The sequence below is a fragment of the Patagioenas fasciata genome, chromosome 15 (genome assembly GCF_037038585.1).
Source record: "Patagioenas fasciata isolate bPatFas1 chromosome 15, bPatFas1.hap1, whole genome shotgun sequence".
Taxonomy (NCBI): Eukaryota; Metazoa; Chordata; class Aves; order Columbiformes; family Columbidae; genus Patagioenas; species Patagioenas fasciata.
In genome coordinates, this window is record NC_092534.1 from 1,269,859 (window position 1) to 1,290,428 (window position 20,570).

The 20,570-nt window shown below is 43.6% G+C and overlaps 1 protein-coding gene and 1 long non-coding RNA gene across 5 annotated transcripts in view; one reads left to right on the forward strand and one right to left on the reverse strand.

The window, feature by feature from the left end:
- Positions 1 to 2,665: 2,665 nt before the first annotated feature.
- Positions 2,666 to 10,444, reverse strand: LOC139829159 (uncharacterized). The gene is made up of 2 exons (XR_011741515.1): positions 7,501 to 10,444; positions 2,666 to 6,692 (listed from the first exon to the last, which is right to left on the reverse strand). It is a non-coding gene; the product is annotated as an uncharacterized lncRNA (long non-coding RNA).
- A 3,944-nt stretch (positions 10,445 to 14,388) lies between these two features.
- MRTFB (myocardin related transcription factor B) overlaps positions 14,389 to 20,570 on the forward strand; it is a 78,088-nt gene continuing 71,906 nt past the window's right edge. The window contains exons 1-2 of one of the 4 annotated variants that reach the window (XM_065850936.2): positions 14,389 to 14,536; positions 17,646 to 17,690. The gene's annotated coding sequence lies outside the window, so the exon portion shown is untranslated. Of the gene's footprint in view, positions 14,551 to 15,010; positions 15,882 to 17,645; positions 17,691 to 20,570 lie in introns of those variants that run through there. The other 3 variants (XM_065850932.2, XM_071815275.1, XM_065850933.2) reach the window with 3 other exon arrangements.

Here is a 20,570-nt window from a genome sequence, read left to right on the forward strand (position 1 = left end):
GACCGTGTTCTGTAGGATGGAGTTCTCCTTACTCAAGAGAGCCTGAATTAATATTCCTTGATGTGTTTTCTGCAATGTGTGGTTTCAAGAAATGCAAGTAGGGTCAGAAACCAGAAAGTTTGAAAACAATTGCTCCAGGATTTTGTAATACTTTGTAATTATAACTTATTTCATGTGCTCACTCTTCATTGACACAAGAGCAAGAATTTCAGATATATGCAGGATTACCTCAAACTAAGCATAAACCCTTCTATGTTTTTCATAGGAAATCCTTAGTATCTACCTAACTGTGAGCTGCTTTCTTGCATTGGAAATACACTCCTTGGCAATATATGCACTGATTTTTCTTAACTTGCAATTGCATACACTTTTTTCCTAAGGTTTTCCACATTCTTCTATACTTACCCTTTCCAAAACTTCCTCTCTCAAATACTGTTCCTAATATCCTCTTCCACAGCTGGCTAGCAACCTAGTCAAGAATAAGACATAACTGATACATATATTTGTCAATAATATTTCTTGCTTCTCTTTTTTTAAATTTCCGATTTAAGTTCAGCTTCAAACCATGAAAATAATATCCCTTATCTGCAAGATGAGGGGGAAGAGTTAAACATCAAGAATCTTTCTTGATGTTTATCAGTTAACAGTGGCTGAACTGCTAACAGCAAGTTCAGTGAAACTACTCGTGTAATTGTTGGGTAGATCTCTTGTAAACTGGAGCTGCCTTTGTCTGTTTGTTGTTAAATCGAGGTTCAAGTTCTAACGTGTACGGATTTGAAAGGCTGTGTGCTCCATCTGGTACAGAGTGATGGCAAAGACACAAAGTATTTGATAATAGAAAAAGAGCCTTTAAACCTTCCTGCCCCACTTGTTTCAGTTGTTGCAGGTGCATTCTGAACAGTCACTTTCTGTACCGGTTACAGAACGGGACGCTCTTGGTGCTGCAAGGAGCGCTGGTCTGAGCCGCAGAGGTGCCCGGAGCGGCAACGTGCAGATCACAGCCCCAGCCCAGAGAGCCCGCGGGACGAGTCCTGTCCGCACCAAACCCCAGCAGACACCTGGAGACGTTTGAGCCACGTCGCACGCAAACCTTGGTGGCGAGCGGTCTGGACAGCCAGCCTGCCAGAGAGGGACGGGGCCTCGGCCAAGGCTCCAACCGCAGCAATCAGTCTGCTGTCTTATAGCTTGTATACCTATTACAGTAAATTGGGGCTTGTTAAATATCAGCATTGTACTGCACATCACTAGCTGACAGAAGTCATAATCAAGATTTTATTTTTTGCTTTAATATTTCCTTGACAGAAGGTTGGAATGATCAAATACTAAGTTATCTGAATTTTTTTCCATAAAGTGTTACTAATATTCAAACCTACTGCATTTTTCTTTTTCAACTCCATGAGCTTCTTCAGGATCCCTGACATATTTCTAGTGGCTTGAATAGCACATGCATTATTACCCAAATAGAGGAATTTCAGCTGATACCCACCAGGAATCTCTGACTTTCCTTCACTCTTTCTCAGCTTTGCCGGTAGCGTGTAACGTGACACATCCGCGTCTGCACATGCACACAGAGTGTCTGTGGTGTGGGTAACACGAGCCTGCACGTCTTCAGTGTCCACAGCTTGGAAAATGACCCTGACAGAGTAGGCTGAGCCCAGCCCTGCTGCTATTTATAAACTGTTTGTTTAATTGGTGGACTGCACCAAGAATAAATAATGAGGTAATTCTGAAGATCATTCCCAGAACAGTCAGCTGGGATTGTCTCTGCAAGTCAGAGCTATCTCCTCTCCTGGGTTTGGCTTGGTTTGGTTTTTAAATGCTTTCATTGTCTAAAGGTGAACAGCTTCTATCTAAATGCAATGTTAGGAAGAGTACATAATTTCAAGAATGAAGCATTCTGCATGGGAGGGTTTGAATTGTTCAGTGAATGTCAAAATTGTTAGAAGTTCAAATCGTTAAATGGGATCTCAGATTCTAACCGGGTTGGACATGAAGTTCAAATCCTGACATGGGATCACAGATTCTAACCGGGTTGGACATGAAGTTCAAATCCTGACATGGGATCACAGATTCTAACCAGGTTGGACATGAAGTTCAAATCCTGACATGGGATCACAGATTCTAACCGGGTTGGACATGAAGTTCAAATCGTTAAATGGGATCACAGATTCTAACTGGGTTGGACATGAAGTTCAAATCGTTAAATGGGATCACAGATTCTAACTGGGTTGGACATGAAGTTCAAATCGTTAAATGGGATCACAGATTCTAACTGGGTTGGACATGAAGTTCAAATCGTTAAATGGGATCACAGATTCTAACTGGGTTGGACATGAAGTTCAAATCCTGACGTGGGATCACAGATTCTAACTGGGTTGGACATGAAGTTCAAATCGTTAAATGGGATCTCAGATTCTAACCGGGTTGGATATTAAGTTCAAATCCTGACATGGGATCACAGATTCTAACCAGGTTGGATATGAAGTTCAAATCGTTAAATGGGATCACAGATTCTAACCGGGTTGGACATGAAGTTCAAATCCTGACATGGGATCACAGATTCTAACTGGGTTGGACATGAAGCTTCTTCCATGCAAAATGGAAAAATAAAAAAGCTTTCAGGTACTTAAGTACTTTCAGCCAATAAGGGAAAGGTGCCAGTAGATGTTTTTCCAAGCTGTTGTACAGATTTTATTTACCTTGAGTAACAACCTGCACTTACTGCACCAGCTATTACATCATTAATTAGCAGTTCTTACAATGTACATTTTAGGAGTCAAGAGTCTTTCTTCAAATGCAGGCAAATAATCCATACACCAGACTATTTTATTCTAACTGTAAAAAAAATAAAGGCAAGAAAATAAATTCAAATGCCAGTAAACAAGATTATTATCAAATAAACGAAACATTAAATTAGATTTACAATTATTTACAAATCAGCAGCTTAGATTCTATCTCTATTTCATCTTATGAGAGTGCATTATAAGAGTAATCAACCTAAGAAGAATTGTTGTTTCGCCAGCCTTATTGTTCGTAAAGGTTAAACTTACTTCTGTAACTGTGCTTATTAACATCTGCTCTGGCTTTCAAGCTTTCCATTAACATGGAGACAGCACAAAATTGTTGCTAACACTGAAGGATTTCCCATAGATACCAAAATTTGATTCATTTATATTAAAATAGCATTGAAATACCTACATAGGTTTCCAACAGATCATACATAGCTGGGACTCACGGTAGCCATTCTATGTAACAGGTAATATCACTGCACGATGTATTCCTGCAGCGGAATGCTTGCTCATCAAGGCTATCCCGGTTTTTATAATCACAAATCCACTTCAGCTCCCGGTGGAGCTGGGAACACGTCCTCTCATCTCCCCTGCACAGCCGCTCCCGTCCAGCGCCAGAGGAGCAGCGCAGGCAAGGCAAGCAAAACGACCTTTTATACAGCGCATTCTTTCAGAACTTTTAAATGGTAATTACCTTTATTAGTGCCTATTTACACCTTGGTAGATACTCTTCTACTTCCTTTGTAAAAAGGATTACCTTTTCTGCTTGTTCCAATGGATTTTTGTGCCACTGAGGCACACAAGGAGGGAGGGAGGAACTTCTAAGCTTTGAAAACTCAAGTCTTAAAACATGCTTTCATTAAGTAATAAGCATAATCAATGACAGTCTTTACAGAAAACCTAATTCGCCCTGGAGTTTTCTCAGCTCTGTGTGTGGGGAGCACCAGTATCCTTACTTGAAGGTGCTTTGCTTCAGGGCTGAGAGGAAACACAACGTAACTTTTCTAAATAACCCACACTACCTTGTGCCAAAACTACATTTTAAAAGTTGCAATCTACACCTGAAGAGCGCAAACACCCCAGGAAAGACTTTTTACCACCTGTCAGGCAAGATTTCGTCTGCTGGAATGTGCCAATTGAATACGAACACAAATCACTGCTTCCTTAACTATTTATGCAAGTTGATTTTTCAGCTGGGTATAAGGTGCTTGTATTTTAAGCCTACCAAGTTGATTAATGACTTGGTCAACGTAAGTCTTGGTTCACACGGAAAGCAGCTGCAGATAAATAAACCAAACGCTACTGGCCAATTCATAATATTGCATTTGTGCTTCCACTCTGTGCATGCTGAATGATGGCAGCAGCAAGTGAATGGGAGCTTTACAGCTTCCCAAGCACCACAATCTGAGAATATTTCATTAGAAATATTTATAAAATAAATTTCTCAATCTGGGATCTGATTAATTTCCTAGGGAAAACCAAACTTAGAAGTAAAAACAACCCTGTGCTCTTTGAAAGCATAAAACCAAAAAGACAGATGCAGTCGCGCTGCTGTGAAGCAGGTGTGAGAAGCTGCGGAGGAGGAGTTACAGCTGGGTGCGTGGTGAAGGGTCCTTGTTGAGACAAAAGCGTGTGCTTAACAACCTGCCATCCACAGAACGGGCCGTGTGCCGTGTCCCGCTCCACACGGATCTGCACGCGAGCGCTGCCGCAGCCTGAGCTGACTCACGGCTGCATCCGCGGGAGCGTGGGTGACAACAAAACTGGGTTACACGACTGAGCCAGTCACATCCTCCCAATCCCAAGGAAGAAGCAGAACAGATCCATGAAAAGAATTGTGCTTACAAGGTAGGATGAACATGAATAATTAATTTTCAGGGAGTGCAAAATGATGTGATCACCTTCAGATTTTCCCCATCTGTTGCTAAGCAGCATTCCTTAGTCACAAGCTTTGACTTACAAAATGAACAGCAGCCTCCACACATTTTGCTATTTTTACATTTTAAAGTGTTCTTTTGCCAAGCTTTCATTATAACTACATTTCAAAATGCTCTGGAACCAAATAAGATGATCCCGAGATCTCTGCATCCCTTGGGAAAAGGTCTCAGTCACCCCCAGGACAGGTGGCCATGGGCTCCCCGGGCTCCAAGAAGGAATCAGCAGTACTGCAGTACCGCAGTACCACAGTACCACAGTACCGCAGTACCACAGTACCGCAGTACCACAGTAAGAGCTTCCTGCCTTCACGGGAGAAACTGAGCTTGCATCACGGAAAAGGCAAAAACTCCATACATTTGGTTTTGTATATTCATCATCAGTTTCAATCTGCACAAACAAAATCCCTGAATTTTTCCCGTGGTGGTGGTGAATTAATTGTATTAATTCTCTCAGGCTGTACTAAGGATGCTGTTCCAATGATCAGACACCCATTCCATGTTCTGGGCATGCTGACAAAAATTAAAATTAAATCAACTACCTCTCTGTGTGACAAATTATCTCTTTCATTTAATTAGAAGTAAAGGGCTGGCTGCCAGTGTTCCAAAACGAATACCAAGCATCCCCGCTGCAAACAGCCTCTCCTCGAATGCTTTGATGTATGACCAGAAATTTCAGAAATCCTCATTTGTGAAGACCAAGAGAAGCAATTGAGAAAAGAGTTCAGGATCTTCAACAAACCATGGGCTACTGATAACCCACACTTAGCTCCCATGTCTGCAGTTTAAGCACATTACCCTGGTAACCCAGTTAAAGTGTGACCTGACCATCGGCTCTGTCTTTGACATTGACGACATGAAGAAATGGCAAAGCAGAGCACCATTGGCAGTCCTGTGGAGTGCACAGCCTGGAGCAGAACGTGCCTTCCAAGGAGGGAAAAGACATATTCAATAGTTACAGCAGTTCTTTTCCTACATTTCTAGAGAAAAGGCAGAAGGTTTTTGCAGGATCTGCTAATTCAGCACCAAGGTGATAAATTATACTCTTTTCTTGCTAGTCTCACTACATCAGAGCAGTAAATCAGATGACAGCTGCCATCATTAGGGATTTTGACCTTTGTGAGGCGTTTTTTCCCCCACTGACAAGAGACCGACTGGAGATTCTGAGTCCTCTGCTGAGCCACAGAATGTATCTTCAGCTCACAAGAAAAACACTTCCCGAAGGGATATCCTGAAAGCCTCCCCAGTCCCCTGGGCTACCTGCAGCAGCCCCGAGTGCCACCCAGCTCCCAAGAGCTTCCCTGCAGCCACAGTCCCAGTGCACACCCACCAGGCGCTCCGGGTCCTTCCAGATGCCTCAGCACCCGCAGAGGAACATTCTACCGGCCCCATCACCAAGCGATAGCCCCCAAACTCTGAGCAGCTGCATTGTGCTGCCCGTTCAGGGCACCGTTTTGGCAAGGAGTATCACCTATTGAAGAAGATTTTTGTTTCATCTGCATTCATGTATCAGCAAAATAGCTTTAACAACCCAGGCATCTATAGTCACTGACTGCCTGGGAATAGCTATAGATCTAGGCTTTACGTCTACATGAGGATACATCCCAAGCCAAATTTTTTTTGCAGAGACGGTCAACAGTGCCTTTCTCCCTCTTTTTGCATACCTGGGGGAAAGAGAAGCAGAGGTGGGGGGTTTTAATCTTGATCAACCTCTTTTTCCCCCCACCAGCTTCTGCGTAAAATGGCAAGAGCAGAACCTGCAGCCGACGGGCAGGTGGACTCTGTCGCCATCTCAACGTCCTGGCTGCGAACCTCCCGTTTGTGCAGAGCTGCAGAGCCACGGCTGAGCGGGGAAGGACGGTGGCCTCTGCACCCGACGAACAACAGGCAGAAAAGTCCAATGCGGGCCAAATGGATCGATGCAGGGGATACAGTACCCCGTAGGAAGAAATACCTAACAAAATGGAAGCTGCTGGGAGGATTAGAGGAAAGAAAAGAGTAGAAAGATTTGGATAAACTATATACCCAGACTACAGCTGGCAGATTGTAATAAACCATTTTTTGAGCCATACTTGACTCTTGGTTTCTGGGTTTTAGGTGATAATATAACATTTATACAGTAAACCAAAAACTCAGTTCAAAAAATATAAGAAAAAACTGTGCGTGGTAATATCTCAAACACTACAGATACACCTTCTATTCAGGTATATCTAGAAAAAGCTAGCCAGAGAAAAAGTTTAGACAATTCAGTTCTAATCAATGGCAATGACTGCTTCTTAGACAAAACACTGTTGTAACGACCTGTGCATTAATATCACCGTTGAAGGCAGATCAAGCACAGACATAGGTTAAAAAAAGGCTCAAGAACAGCATTCTAGTTGTATTTAGTTCTACTCTTCAAATTTCAGAAGATTATAAATATTTTCAGTTTTCCAGAAACAAAGATATTCAGTGAAGGTTTGCCTTTACTGTTTGCTGGTCGGTTTGTTTGCTCTTTTAGCTGGAGAAAGTAAAAACATAGGTTCTAAGCTTTTAACCTTAGCATCATCGACATTCAACCATCAAACACAAATCAAAAAATGGAATTTAAATGCCACTGGTAAATATCTATTTCTTGTGACAGACTATTCAGGTTTCAGTGCAAGACTGAATTTACAATTAATAGAAATAACTGAGGTTTGTTAGTGCCACAACTTAATGTAATGAAAGACAATGTTCATGAGTTATAATTATTTTCTCAGATGCAACCCGAACTGTTTTCTTCTACAAGAACCCACCGATGTCCTCCAGCGAGCTCTGTTCAATAAGGTCTGCACCACTCCATCTGGCAATGGACAGCAAAGCTGTCTGCAGGATCCCTGCTTCCAGACGTGGAGTCACCTCCGTATCATCACTGGGCTGGAATCATTGTGACTTTCTCTAGAGGATACAGAAAAACCATGGTAGAGGTAAAGTCAGCCTCCTGTTCCTGTAACGTGACTGTTTCAAATTGTTAATGATTTATATACTTATTTGAACTTACTAATTTAATCAGTTATCGGGTGAGAAGATTTTGTATTTTTTTTTGTTTTGTTCTTAGCTATTATGCTGAAAAAGTCTGCCTTTTTTGTTTCAATTTCCTTGTCATACAGAAATAAGAACTGGCACTGTGGTTTCCACTAAAAGTCCATCTAGACCAGCATCCTCCCTCCCAGAGCAGCCGCAATGGGACACACCAACACTCCCACCCTTTGGTTCCTGTTGAACTCCAGGAGCTGTTCTGTGGGAGAACCCCCTTTGGAACCACGCTCCCATTTCATCAGAGCCTTTGGAATAGGAGTGTGAAAAGCTTGTTCAAATCCAAATGACTCTGTATCACCAAGTCATCTTCTCCACTTCCCCCTCAGTTATTTCAAATAACTTGAAGAGACCTTTGGAGAAAGCTTTTTGGAGAAATGAGTCGTTTTTACATCGCGTGGCATGTTTTGTCAATCTTACTTTGATCTCAGACCTTTAAGGAATATATTGGAATATAATTATTACTATTATATGACACTAATAGAAGCCATAATTCCCATCCCGGTTTCAAGATAGTTTACTCACTTGTAAACTAACCGCACTACTATTCTGTAATCCTGCAAGTTCCACAGCAAAACTGTGATATTAACTCAATGAATCCTACCAAGAAATGAAATAGCCCTCATCAAATACATAGTTGACACTTGGCTTTGGCAGCCAAGGCTGATAATTGCATTTCTTTTTCTGCAGGTAGGCCAAATCTTTGAGGATATAACCTGCCTAAAATGATGAAGGAGCACAGATGACAGATATCTGCAAAAGCTAAGATATCCCCTACTTACAGACCTACCTAAGGAGAGATTTCTTTCTTTGGAAAGTGAAAGTATCTGCAATATTACTAGAAAGTTTCCTCTATATCTTCCCTTTCCCTTTGGCTTGGACATGACCAACATTTTCTAACAAACAATTTCTGCAGTCATGTTTGTTCCTCTGTGGGGTGTGAAGAAAAATACCCGGAGCAGTGAACAAGTATTACAGAACGCTTTTCTCAGCATTTGAATTTGATAACATGTAATTAAACCTCTTAAAATTTAATCATTCAATAAACATTGAGCAAAAACCCTCATACCTTATGTACTAATTGCAACCTCACCAGAAAAAAGCAAAGTAGTTCAACTGGTGCTCCTGGGTGAAGGCAGATTTGCAGAAATTATCTGAAACCCTAGATTTGTAATCTCATGTCCAGAAATGTATATCAATATATTCTTTTCAGTGCTTCAGAGAAGGTATATTTCCAACATGTTCTAAAGCAGCACTTAAAAAATTCTTAACAGCTCCAAGGCATTCCTATGCATATAAATAACAAAAAATAAATAACAATACTTATGTTTAATACAATTCATTTCCATGGTGCTTCTGTTTGTAGAGAGGTGTAACTGTGATACACTCCCTCTGAGTGGGTGCCAATTGTGGTTGGCAAGGTAACCTCTGAATAAAAGCTCATCTCTGAAATAGCATAAATTTGGTTGTGTTTTAAATTAAGTACTTCAGTTATTTGTGTTAGCAGATACCGACTTCAAGTGCTTTCTTGAGATGGATGTTACAAATACCTCACAATGCCTGAAGATGAGGATAATGAAAAAAACCACTCCTTCAAAATGTACACTAACATTTTTCTTAATTCTTCGCTAGACCTTACACAGAATGTGGCTTTATTGGGTGGTGCATATGAACTTCCTCTCCAGAAAGCCAATGTGATTCTTGTATAGAGTTACCAAATATTTATATAGCAGGAAAAAAAATAGATGAGAAGACCTGCAGAACACAGGCACCATGAGACAATCGTTCTATAAACAAAGCAGCAAGTTATTATTGACAATTAGTCAATCAGGTGGGCTGGCTGTTGCATGAACAGCAGTGGAATTCCATGTTCACATCATGCTCTATACACGGGCAGGAGTGACACCGTGGTGTTCTTAACATTTCTGGACAACAGTGTCTTCTCTTTATCAACCTATACATGGGCTTGCTGGTCTAGAGGGCATGTACTAAAGCCTCTCTTTTCTAGTACGCTTGAGAAAAAGAACTCATGGAAGGATTTTGGAAGAAATTTCAAAAGGCTTTGTGGTGTCATATATAAGGTTTTTACAGGTATAGCTCAAACAAGAACACTGATGATTTTACTACTACTGCTTATTTGATATGACTTTGACATGTAAGACCACACAAAAGTGCATGGGTGAATTTGATAATTCTTGGGCTAATTTAAAATTAATTACAGAATATTTTTATTGTGTTTTAAATAATTGTCTTTACTAACAAATCTGAACACAGTTTTTATATCTCTAGAACAATCAAATCTGTCATATAAAGCTTGTACTAGAACTGAAAAGCATCTGCAGTTTCTGAATAATTTCTAAAAAATGTTTGGCATTGTTTCATTAAATAAACAGTTCTTCCCTAAAATATGCAGCTTACAACTGCATGATGAAACACATATTTGTTCTAAATCACAACAAATATTTGTATTTGTGCCTTAATTTGGATACGAAAACGCTGCCATTGTGTCTCTGCTCTCCATGCTCAGCGGTTGCTGCAGCAGGATGGGTCCGGAGCAGCAGAGCTGGCTCCGTGTTGGGCTCCAGCAGGACCAGCCCCGCACCTGCCGCTCCGCATTGGGCTCCAGCAGGACCAGCCCCGCACCTGCCGCTCCGCGTTGGGCTCCGGCAGGACCAGCCCCGCACCTGCCGCTCCGCGTTGGGCTCCGGCAGGACCAGCCCCGCACCTGCCGCTCCGCGTTGGGCTCCAACAGGACCAGCCCCGCACCTGCCGCTCCACGTTGGGCTCCAACAGGACCAGCCCCGCACCTGCCGCTCCGCGTTGGGCTCCAACAGGACCAGCCCCGCACCTGCCGCTCCGCGTTGGGCTCCAACAGGACCAGCCCCGCACCTGCTGCTCCGCGTTGGGCTCCAACAGGACCAGCCCCACATCTGCCACCTGCGCTGCTTCGCTCACCAGAGACCAGAGCTCCATTATTGCTGGGGGAACCTTTCCGTCATGAGAAGGAAGAGCTGTACGTGTTCATGCCCAGCACAGGACAGGTGGTGCCCAAGAAGAGCTATTGGGTGGAGCTGGACAATTTCCACCAAGGGATTTTATGGGAGAAACTGTTTTCAAGTAGTTATTTGCTGCTTTAAATGTGTCCTCCTTTGCACTGGCTACTATCACCACGTCGCTTTAAAAAGCACAAATACTTTCAAGAAATTACTGTCAACTGTTTAATCTCAACCTTTTAACACATGGTTGTCTCTGATTCTTTTTTTTTTGTTTTAGGTTTTTAGTATCCTGTAGTATTCCTTACCACGGAAGGTATTCCATAGTATGAACCATATCTATGCCCTTCTACTCAAGTAACTGACAATAATTTAATACCTGTGGCAGTTGAAATAACCAGAATAATCCAGACTGCGTTGTGACAATTAAGAAATTTTGCACCTCCTGCACCATGGTCTTGTACGTGCTTGTTTCCCCATATTCCGCACACTCTGTACAGAGGTGATCTGCATTTCTGCCATACTTTAAGTTATTTCAACGCTCATACACAAGATAGAAAAATGATTTATATGCTATTGTCACCTGAAATCCCAGTTAAGCTTTTTACATTTCTGGTTTTGAAATGTGTTGGCTAATCTAAAGGAGAAAAAAGGTGGAGAGGCAGACTGAACTGTCAACATGATCTCTCTGTAGCAAAAGGGTGTCTTGTGTTTTTAGGAAAACAGAAAATAAAGAATTCTTTGTGAATGGAAACCATTCCAAGACGATTAATACAGCAAATATTTGAGTTATTCAGTGCATTTGAAGGAGAAAAAAGGCATCACATAATTTCTTTGGCATAATTATCTGACATCTCATCTTCACTACCATTCACACCCAAAATTCTTGGCTAGAATTACATTATAAATCAGTTTTCCCCAATTACTTCTGGGTTTGCAAGCACTATTGAATTTGTAGGTGAGGATTGTTTTATTGTTGTTTAATTATTAATTTTCCTACAACTCTATAGACCAACTTTTAGCTCCCAAAACATTAAAAGAAATATAAGATGTTATAGGAGAGGGCAGCACCAAATACTCAGTCATTTTGAAGGATAATACATGTTCCAGGCGTGGTCATTGGGATGACTTGATGAAGCCTCCTGATTTGTCCTTAGAGAGTACAGTAAAAAGTAGAAATGTGGCTATCTTGGGTTGAATCCCTGGTTTGTGTTAAAACACAAATACTGCTGAAAAAGAAGCCATTTGTAAATGTCTTTAATTACTTTATCCATGCAAAAAGGCCTTGAACTAAAGGTATTCCAATAGCTGTTCCACTGCACTGTTCTCTGTGACTTCAGTCTCACTCCCTGTTACATGCATCTCTGTTACTTTTTCTGGTTTTGTTAACAGCAAAAGCTGTTTGGTCTTACGTAATAATTTGTCCTGAATTTAGAGTATCATTTCTCTCAGTTTGAGAAAATAATGTTTGGACACAATAGGCATCCACTGAATTAATATATTTACAATTCTCTGCCTTAGCTTCAATAGTTTTAAGACCTCTGGATAAAGTAATGGCAAAGCAAGACTAAGATCTTAATCTCTGTGCCATTATACAGCTTTTTTCCATTTTCTTAGAAATCCGAAATTTCAGATAAAAATTGGTTTTATTCAATTGCACTTTAACCGTTTCATAATCCTGATTTGATTAATTAAATGCTACCCGGTAAATTTAATACTTGGAATCACAGAATGATTTGGGTCGAAGGGCCCCCCCCAGCTCCCCAGTGCCCCCCCTGCCATGAGCAGGGACATCTTCACCAGCTCAGGTTGCTCAGAGCCCCATCCAGGGGCTGGGTCTCACCAGAGCAGAGCAGAATCCTCTTCCACCTCGTTATGTTGCTTTCGATGCAGCCCAAGATAAGGTTGGCTTCCTGGGCTGCAAGTGCACATTGCTGGCTCATGTTGAGCTTCTTGTCAACCAACCGCCCCAGGTCCTTCTCCTCAGGGCTGCTCTCAACCCATTCTCTGCCCAGCCTGCATTTGTGCTTGGGATTGCCCTGGCCCATGTGCAAAGCCTTAACTTGGCTTTGCTGAGCTTCACACAGGCCCACCCCTCAAGCCTGTCAAGGTCTCTCTGGATGGATCCCTCCCCTCCAGCCTGCTCATCCATCCAATCCATGTCTCTCCAATGTGGAGACAAGGACATCGTGCAGGACAGTGCCAAACCATGTCAGTTGCTCTGCCCATATCCACCAATGCTGTAACCCCCTCACAGGCCACCAAATTTGTCAGGCACAATCTGCTTACAAATTATTTGTAGTTGTTCACATTTCTGGTTTTAGCCGCAGACTCACATCTGAACTATTTTATTTGAAGGATACTGGAAATAAATCTGGAGCAAATTACAAGTTTTAATGAGATCTTTACACAGTTAATTGGTAGGTTTTCAGGTCATTGCTGGTTTTAGTTTGTTTCTGAAATCGGATAAAATCTGATTAGCTAACTGTAATCTAGAGGAATGTAAGAGATATGCAGCTTGTTTTAAGAAGGAAAACAAATAATATCACTTACAGCACATCTAAGTAATTCGAACAGGTAATTCTTTAGATGGCAAAGCATTAGTTTATAATGAAGCACATCAGAATGTGGTTTAGCATATCAAACTCATAAGAAATTTAAAACTGACTTATTTTGTTTTAATGCATGTACATGTCCCATTTGCCTGTGCTATCACTGATAGACACGCTGGAAAACTCTTTGGAGCAGGGAACCAGCTTCGCTTTGTTCCCACGTACCATAAGCAGGTTGTAGCCTCCTGGCAAGCTCCGGGACACCAGCAATTTGCAAATAAAAAAGGAGCTGTATCAGACCATTGCACTGAGTGCAGCTCAGTTCTTGATCTGTGAGCTGAAAACAACACAAAACAGAGCTGTATAATTGTGGGCCTAACGCAGTGTACGCGTGGAACAGGACTAGCTCCCTATTCGTAAAGATTCATTTGTTAGTAAGATATTGGCTGCTGTGAGAACAATGTTGCACAATACATGCAACAAACTAACTATAGTGTGTGTACATGCTCATTCCTGCTTGCAGAATACATGAATTTTTGTGTTGCACGTTGTCAAGCATACATCATCGGGTTTCTAACACCTCTTCTCAGATTTCTTTTCTGCTGATTGGTTTGATGTTTGATCCAGTTCAGTCGCATTTATAGCTAAGCCTGAGGGGAAAATCCACGACTTATGACTCCCATCTTGGTTACGTGTGCTCTGCACGGCCCGAGTTGAAGCCGTAACTCTCAGTTTTGCCCCGGCTGCCCCGGGCAGCGCTGCGGGAGCCGCCCGGGGAGCCCTGCTCCCTCAGCCCCGCCGGCCCTGCGCCCCGCCCCCAGCCAGGTGTGCCCGGAGAGAGGAGGTACCTGAGAGCGGGCAGCGGAGAGCAGGGCGAGGGGCCGCGCTGAGGGACGGGGGCGGTTCGGCTCATCTCGGCCCTGGGAGGGACTCAGGCAGCGCTTTGGGGTCACCCCCCTGGGGCGGCACAGGGAGTGACACCAGCGCGCGCCCCCTCTACCGCCGCTCCGCGCGGGACCCGAGGGGCGCGAGTACCCGGATGCAGCCGCCCCGCCCCCCGCCCCTTCCCGCCTCCTCCCACACGCGCGAGGCTGCACAGTGCCCGCGCGCGCGGCCTCCCGCCCGCGGCCCAACCGCCGGGGCGCGCGCCCGAGGGCGGTCTCGGCCGCGGAGCTCGCGAGAGGACGCGTCCGCGGCGGCGGCGGCGAACGGTGAGCGGCGAGCGGTGAGCGGGGCGGGCGCGGGGGGCGGACGGGGCCGCCGCTCGGCCCGGCTCCTGCGCGCGGGGCCGCGGGGGAGCGCGCGTCACGTGGCGGGCGGGGCGGTGGCGGCTCCCCCGGCGCGCGGCGGGTGACCCCGGGCTCGAGGCGGCGGCGCTGAGGCGAGTCCGGCCCCGCGGGGCCACCGCACGGCCCGGCCCGCTCCGCCTGCCACAGCCATCTTACCGAGGCTGCGACGTGCGGGAGCGCCGCGCCGCACGGGCCCCGCGCCAGGAGGGGCGGCCGACCTGCGCTGGGGACCGGGAGCGGCGGCCGCCCCCTCCCTGACAGGATCCCCGCGGGGCCGGCTGCCGGGGATGCGGTGGCACCTCAGCCCCGCTGGGCCTCTGTGCCTCCCGGCCCCGCGGGGCCGTGCAGGTGGGCCCGGCCCGGAGCGGCGGCGGTGCCGGTTCCCGCACGGTGCCGGTTCCCGCACGGTGCCGGTTCCCGCACGGTGCCGGTTCCCGCACGGTGCCGGGCTGTGTCTCCCGGGAGCGCTGCCTGGCTCGGCCGGGCTCACGCTGATGGGTTTTCCTGCTGGTGCATTGCGGTCACTGATTTATTTTTGTTAATTGTTATTTTTTTGGTGAGGCACACGAACTCGTGGGCGAGGTGCGGGGCCTGCGGGGGGAAGGGCGGGCCTGCGGGGCCCGGCCCTGCAATCCGTGCGTTGCTTTTCCCGGTTGAGCGCAAAGTCAACACCTCTGACCCCCATTCCCTAAATCGTGCAGCCACAGAGCAGGTTCACAGCTGCACTAAGAGCAGGGGCTGCTGAAAGATTTGTTTGGGTTTTTTTGTGAAATACACAGATTGTAGATGGCACTTGGTTAATCAGCTTTGTGTGTAAAATAGCGATGGTGCGCACAGATCTGTATGTCAGCCGCAGGTAATGGGTGAAGTGAGTGGGATGGAGGCAGGAGGTGCAGAGCTCTTGCCAGCGAGTGCGTTTGTCTTTATTCCGCTCACACGGGTTTGTGCTGTTCCTGAGGTCGCAGCGCAGAAATCTGCAGTCAGGCTGCCAGTGCCGGCCAGAGGACACTGGGACTGCACGGCTGCAGCAGGGAATAGAGCTGGAACAAAAACTACAGGATTGAAAAGTGAAGAATTTGTTTAATCATGAAGTAAATATCAGAAAGTTATCTTTCCAGGCATATTTCACCAGCAGCACTGTGAAATCTCGCAACTTTGTTGTCAAAGTGTCTGAAAGATTTAGGCTCGCATCAGTCACCTCCTAAGAAAAAAAGCAGCTTAGGCTGTGCTGAGTACAGCGTGTTCTGGAGTTGGTGTTTATGGGAAGGTGATTACGCTTCTTCCTCACACTACCTCTTTACCATGGAAAGATGCCCAGGTTTTGAGTTAATTGATGTTTTAAAGCTCTCAACAGAGGTGCAGCTGGCATTTCATAAGATTATTTTCTTAATGTGTGACGTTTTATTTAGTTCCTTCCTGAAGTTTTCTTTCCTGTGTAATGAGTTAGGGCGAAAGATGGTTTTGTGGTGTAACTTAAAACTTGACAGAGTGCTGTCTGATAATCACACCAGTAATTAAGAAAATAAAAACATCAGAAAGTCCTTAGGGTGTCATTGGAAATGCAGAACAACTTTCACCATTTGGCTGTACTTGGAGAAATGTAGAACACTGGACTTAATGATACAGGAGATTTTTTGGGGCAGTGATACAGTAACATGAAAATTGCCTTAATATTTATAATATTTAATTGTGGGATTCTATTGAATGAGTTTTTAAAAAGCTTGAAGACGGGAGGTTAATACACAAATACTCAGACAAGTTTAGTGTTTATATGTGTAAAATATTCAATAAATTGGAGCCCTTGCTTGTTAATGTAGAAATCAAATTAGATAATTGATGAAATTATCGATCGGTATGGTATTGGATAGGTGATGTACCTAGTTGTGGTGGGGGTGGTGTTTTTTAAACAGTGGTTAGATAACTGATTAAATAATTACTGGAAGAAAGAGGGAATACCTTTTATTGTGGACCATTTCTTTTTTTAGGCCTTTTTGGCATTTCCGTCCTGTAACTTCTTCCTCGTGTGTTTTGATTTGGTTTTTTACCTCTTTAATTTTTTATCTCTTTCGCTAGTATGTATGGAAACCATAAGTGAGTGTCAGCCTTTAGGCATGCAGACCTTGAAAAGAAAAAGAGGAAACCCGTAGCTGCTGGGATTCATCTCTCAGAACAAAAGCAACATTGTGTGGCTGAGCAATGTATGGGACCTTTTAGGATGACACCTGTGGGTTCAAAGCCAGAACTGGAAAAAGCCATTAATGCTGTGTGAAATGGCATTTAATAAATGCCAGCCTTAAAGATACCTGTGATTTAAAAACAAAACCAAAAAAACCCCAACAAAACAAACCAAACCAACCATCACAAACTTTTCAGTTTAGTGTGCAGTTTCCATTGACAGTCATATGTCTGTGTATGTATATAGGTACACACACACTCTAGAATATACTAATGAATGAAATGTATCAACAAACGGAACAAGTATGCTTTGACTTGTCGTCATAGTAAAAAGCCAAAATGTGGCTGTGAGCAGTTTCCTTTTCCTTTATAAAGGTTCCTTCGTATTTGAATCTCTAAAAAACTAAAATACATTTCTGTTATGAAGTGAAGTTGTAGTCCATAGATGTAATTGGCACTTAAACTTCCAAGTGTGGAGACATGCCCGCTGTCAGCAGCCGTGCGAGCTGGCACTGCTCCTGTGTACTGTAGGTGAGTTCAAAGGAGGGGACAGTGCACCTCTAGTGCTGTTATTCTTGCCAGAGGTAACTAGAAACATAAATATTCAGTGTGTTAGAATCTGAGTATATGATAGATGCTAAAAAATAAGCTCATAGCAAATTGAAACGAGTTTACTCTAAGAATTTTAACCTAATAAAGTACTTTAACATCACAAAACTGCAAAAATTGAGAAAGAGCAACTTGTATTCTGGAGGTGTTAATTTCTTAGCTGGAATAGAATATGTGACTTTTAAAATCAAGAATCCTTGTTGCATATTTGTGATTTTTGTTTTTTCATGTCTTTCCAATTGCCCAGAAATGTGCTGAAACAGACACTACAGGAGGAGGCCAGAGATACGAGGTAAGTGTTGTATATTAAAACATTTAAAACTTTCTGAATACAGGTTTTTGTAAAGTTGCTGGTTTTTAGTGAGCAGTGTATCACTTTAAATTGCACTGGTTTTATAATCCTGTTAAAATGGAAGGTTTTCCAAGAGAGATGTTCTCATACAAACAGGAATTTGGGGCTCTGTAGTACCTATGTTACATAACCGAAGAGCAAGTTATTGTGATGTTTTTGCTTTGCCATTTGATGTGAGTGTTTTTAATCACCTCTTAGAATTTTGTCTTAAATATTCTTATGTTGATTAAATGATATTTTCTCGTTTTTAAAGGACTATCATGCTTGCAAGCCTTCACTGATTATGTTAGACTTTTTCTAAACGCTAGTAGTTCTGGTATTGGTAGGTGAAACTTTGGCCTCTATGGCACTTTGATTCTTTGTAGCAGTGGTTCTGCAGTGCCCCAGGCCGGTACCAGCACAGTGCCAGAGCACAGCCCAGTGTGTCCACAGGACCCCAGACCCAGTGTGCTGGGTTCGGGAAATCCAATTAGAGATGAGAAACAGAAGCTTCTTTCTTGAAGGGAGTAGCCAGGAGAGTTTAATGGCTGCTGATAGAATTCTTTTTCAGGAGATACTGGGAAGGGACTCGAGCAGCTTAGTGAAGTAAGGAACTGAGGTTATGTTCACGAAAACGTTCTGGTTTGGAACTGTGTGCCTCTGATGTTCAGCTGGTACTGAAACCGTGAAAATTCTGTTCCTGCCTCTTCTCTGCTGTATGGGAATATACCGGAAGAATGGCGAGGAGGTTGGTTAAATGTAAATACGCTCAAGTGACTTGCAGCTGTCTGTAGAAAAAGCACATACATCACGCTAATTGTTTTACTGACCTTGTGTGCTTGATGAGCAGAACCTCTGTATTAGATAACAGGTCTGTGAGAAACTCCAGGCAGCTTATCACCATGTCCGGGATTCCTGCTTTGTTGTGAGAAAGAGCAGGAGGCTGCGCTTGCTTGAAGCCTTGAAATGCAGGCGAGCTCAGCAGGCCCTGGGACCTTCTACCAGGGCTGAATTGCTGCAGCACCCGCATCCCCGCTGGTGTCACCTCTGCACGGGAGCTCAGGTGCTACTTCGGAGACCCCCCAGTAGAGAGGTGACTAAAATAAAACTTGCTCTTTGCAACTGAATTCGTGGCCTCCGGCTCTTCTTGCGACGTGCCTGTGTATGTGTTCACACCTGCCCATCTTTTATATGGGGCAAAGAGCCTTGCTGAGGGGGCAGGAGGAGTTGTTTTATTTTCAGAATAACTGAGACAGCCCATCAAGCTTAAAGCCTCCTTGCTAATTTCTCCTGAGGCCCCTCTAAAGTGAAGCAGACAGAGCATTGGCTCCACCGCTCCAGAATTGCCCAGGCACTGTGCACAGCTTGTGTGCTGAGAACTGCTCCAGAAAGCAGAAGGACAGCACCCTGTACAAAATTTCCTGGATACACACAGCAGGTGGGATGTATCTGGAGCGCTGATGTATTCCAACAAACCCCAGAACTGTAGTGTTAGGCAAAAAAATTAGCAACTGGAAACACTTAATGATGGGGGAGCTTCCTTTAACCTGGAGGGAATGGGTGTTTTAGGGCTGCGTTCAGGCTACGTGAAGGTTTGATTAGACTTGGCGAAGTCCAGTTCACTTCATGTCCTGCCTAGCACACCTGCAACCTTTGTTTCTTACTGTGAATATATCTGCTTTTTAGAAGCATGCCTTAAAAAAAAAAAAAAATAAACAGCTGGAATTAAACCTGTTTGCACTTGACAACCAGGAAAGTTTCATGTTTGCTTCTTTAAATGAAATTATTTTGTGCTGCATTGAGCACAGTGAACCAGTGCTCCTGGCTTTGTTTCTCAAGCATTTTTATCACCCGGAGTTCAAGAGCCTGAATTTCATAATATTAATAACTTTTTCAAACTTTTCTTGTGTGGTGAAGATTGACAGCTGCTGTAAAACCATATGTCGGTGTTGCTGAGGCGCTGTTGGAGCCACAGCCACAAAAATCTTCCATATCCTGAAACTCCAAAGCAGATGCACATTACAGAATTTATTAAAGTGCTCAGAATACTGTTATTAAATCCAGATGTTAATATGAGAGTTTTGCGTTTGTGCAATAAACTGAGTCTCTGTGATTGTTGACTCAGTAGGCAGTATTTTAAGATTTCATATTTGGGTGCTTGGCTAAAGCTATTAATTAAATGTTTGAAAACTTTCTTAAACCTGGGCATGGCGCCAAAAGCAACAAAGTGAGAGAGGAGTCGTAGTTAAGCTCATTTTTGATCTTCACACCAACTCGTGAAACACAAATGAACAGAACACTGGTTTTCTACCCTTCTCAAACTGTGAATTGACTAGGTAATTACTCAGGATTTCTAGCCCTGAAAAGGATGGACCATTGTGTTTTTATTTTCATATTTAGCTTCTAATGTTAGAAGTCTGCTGGAGGGCCAGGGAACAGTTGCTGAAAACTTGATTAAAAATTCAAGACATTAAAATTAGTTTGTCAGTCATTCTCTATTATAAATATAAAAGAGTTAGCTCCTAAAAATTCAGCAGAGAAACTCATTAAAATAGAGTTGTTAGTGTATTCCAGTAAAGTCCACTTAATACCCGTGAATGGTTCTTATATCTCACGAAGTGGCAAGTGTGTCTGTTTCCTATGAAAAAAAATAGATGAGGCGCAGAATTCCAGCTACTGCCTCTGTGACCAATTACGCTGCTGGAACAATCCCTAATTTCGTTCCCCTTTTTTGAAAATGAAATGTGTTGTTTGGTAAGGTTGTAATCCAGCAAAGCTTTGAGCATGTGTTTATGAGACTCGGTGGGTTGCACAAAGTTGAACACATGCTTAAAGCCTTTC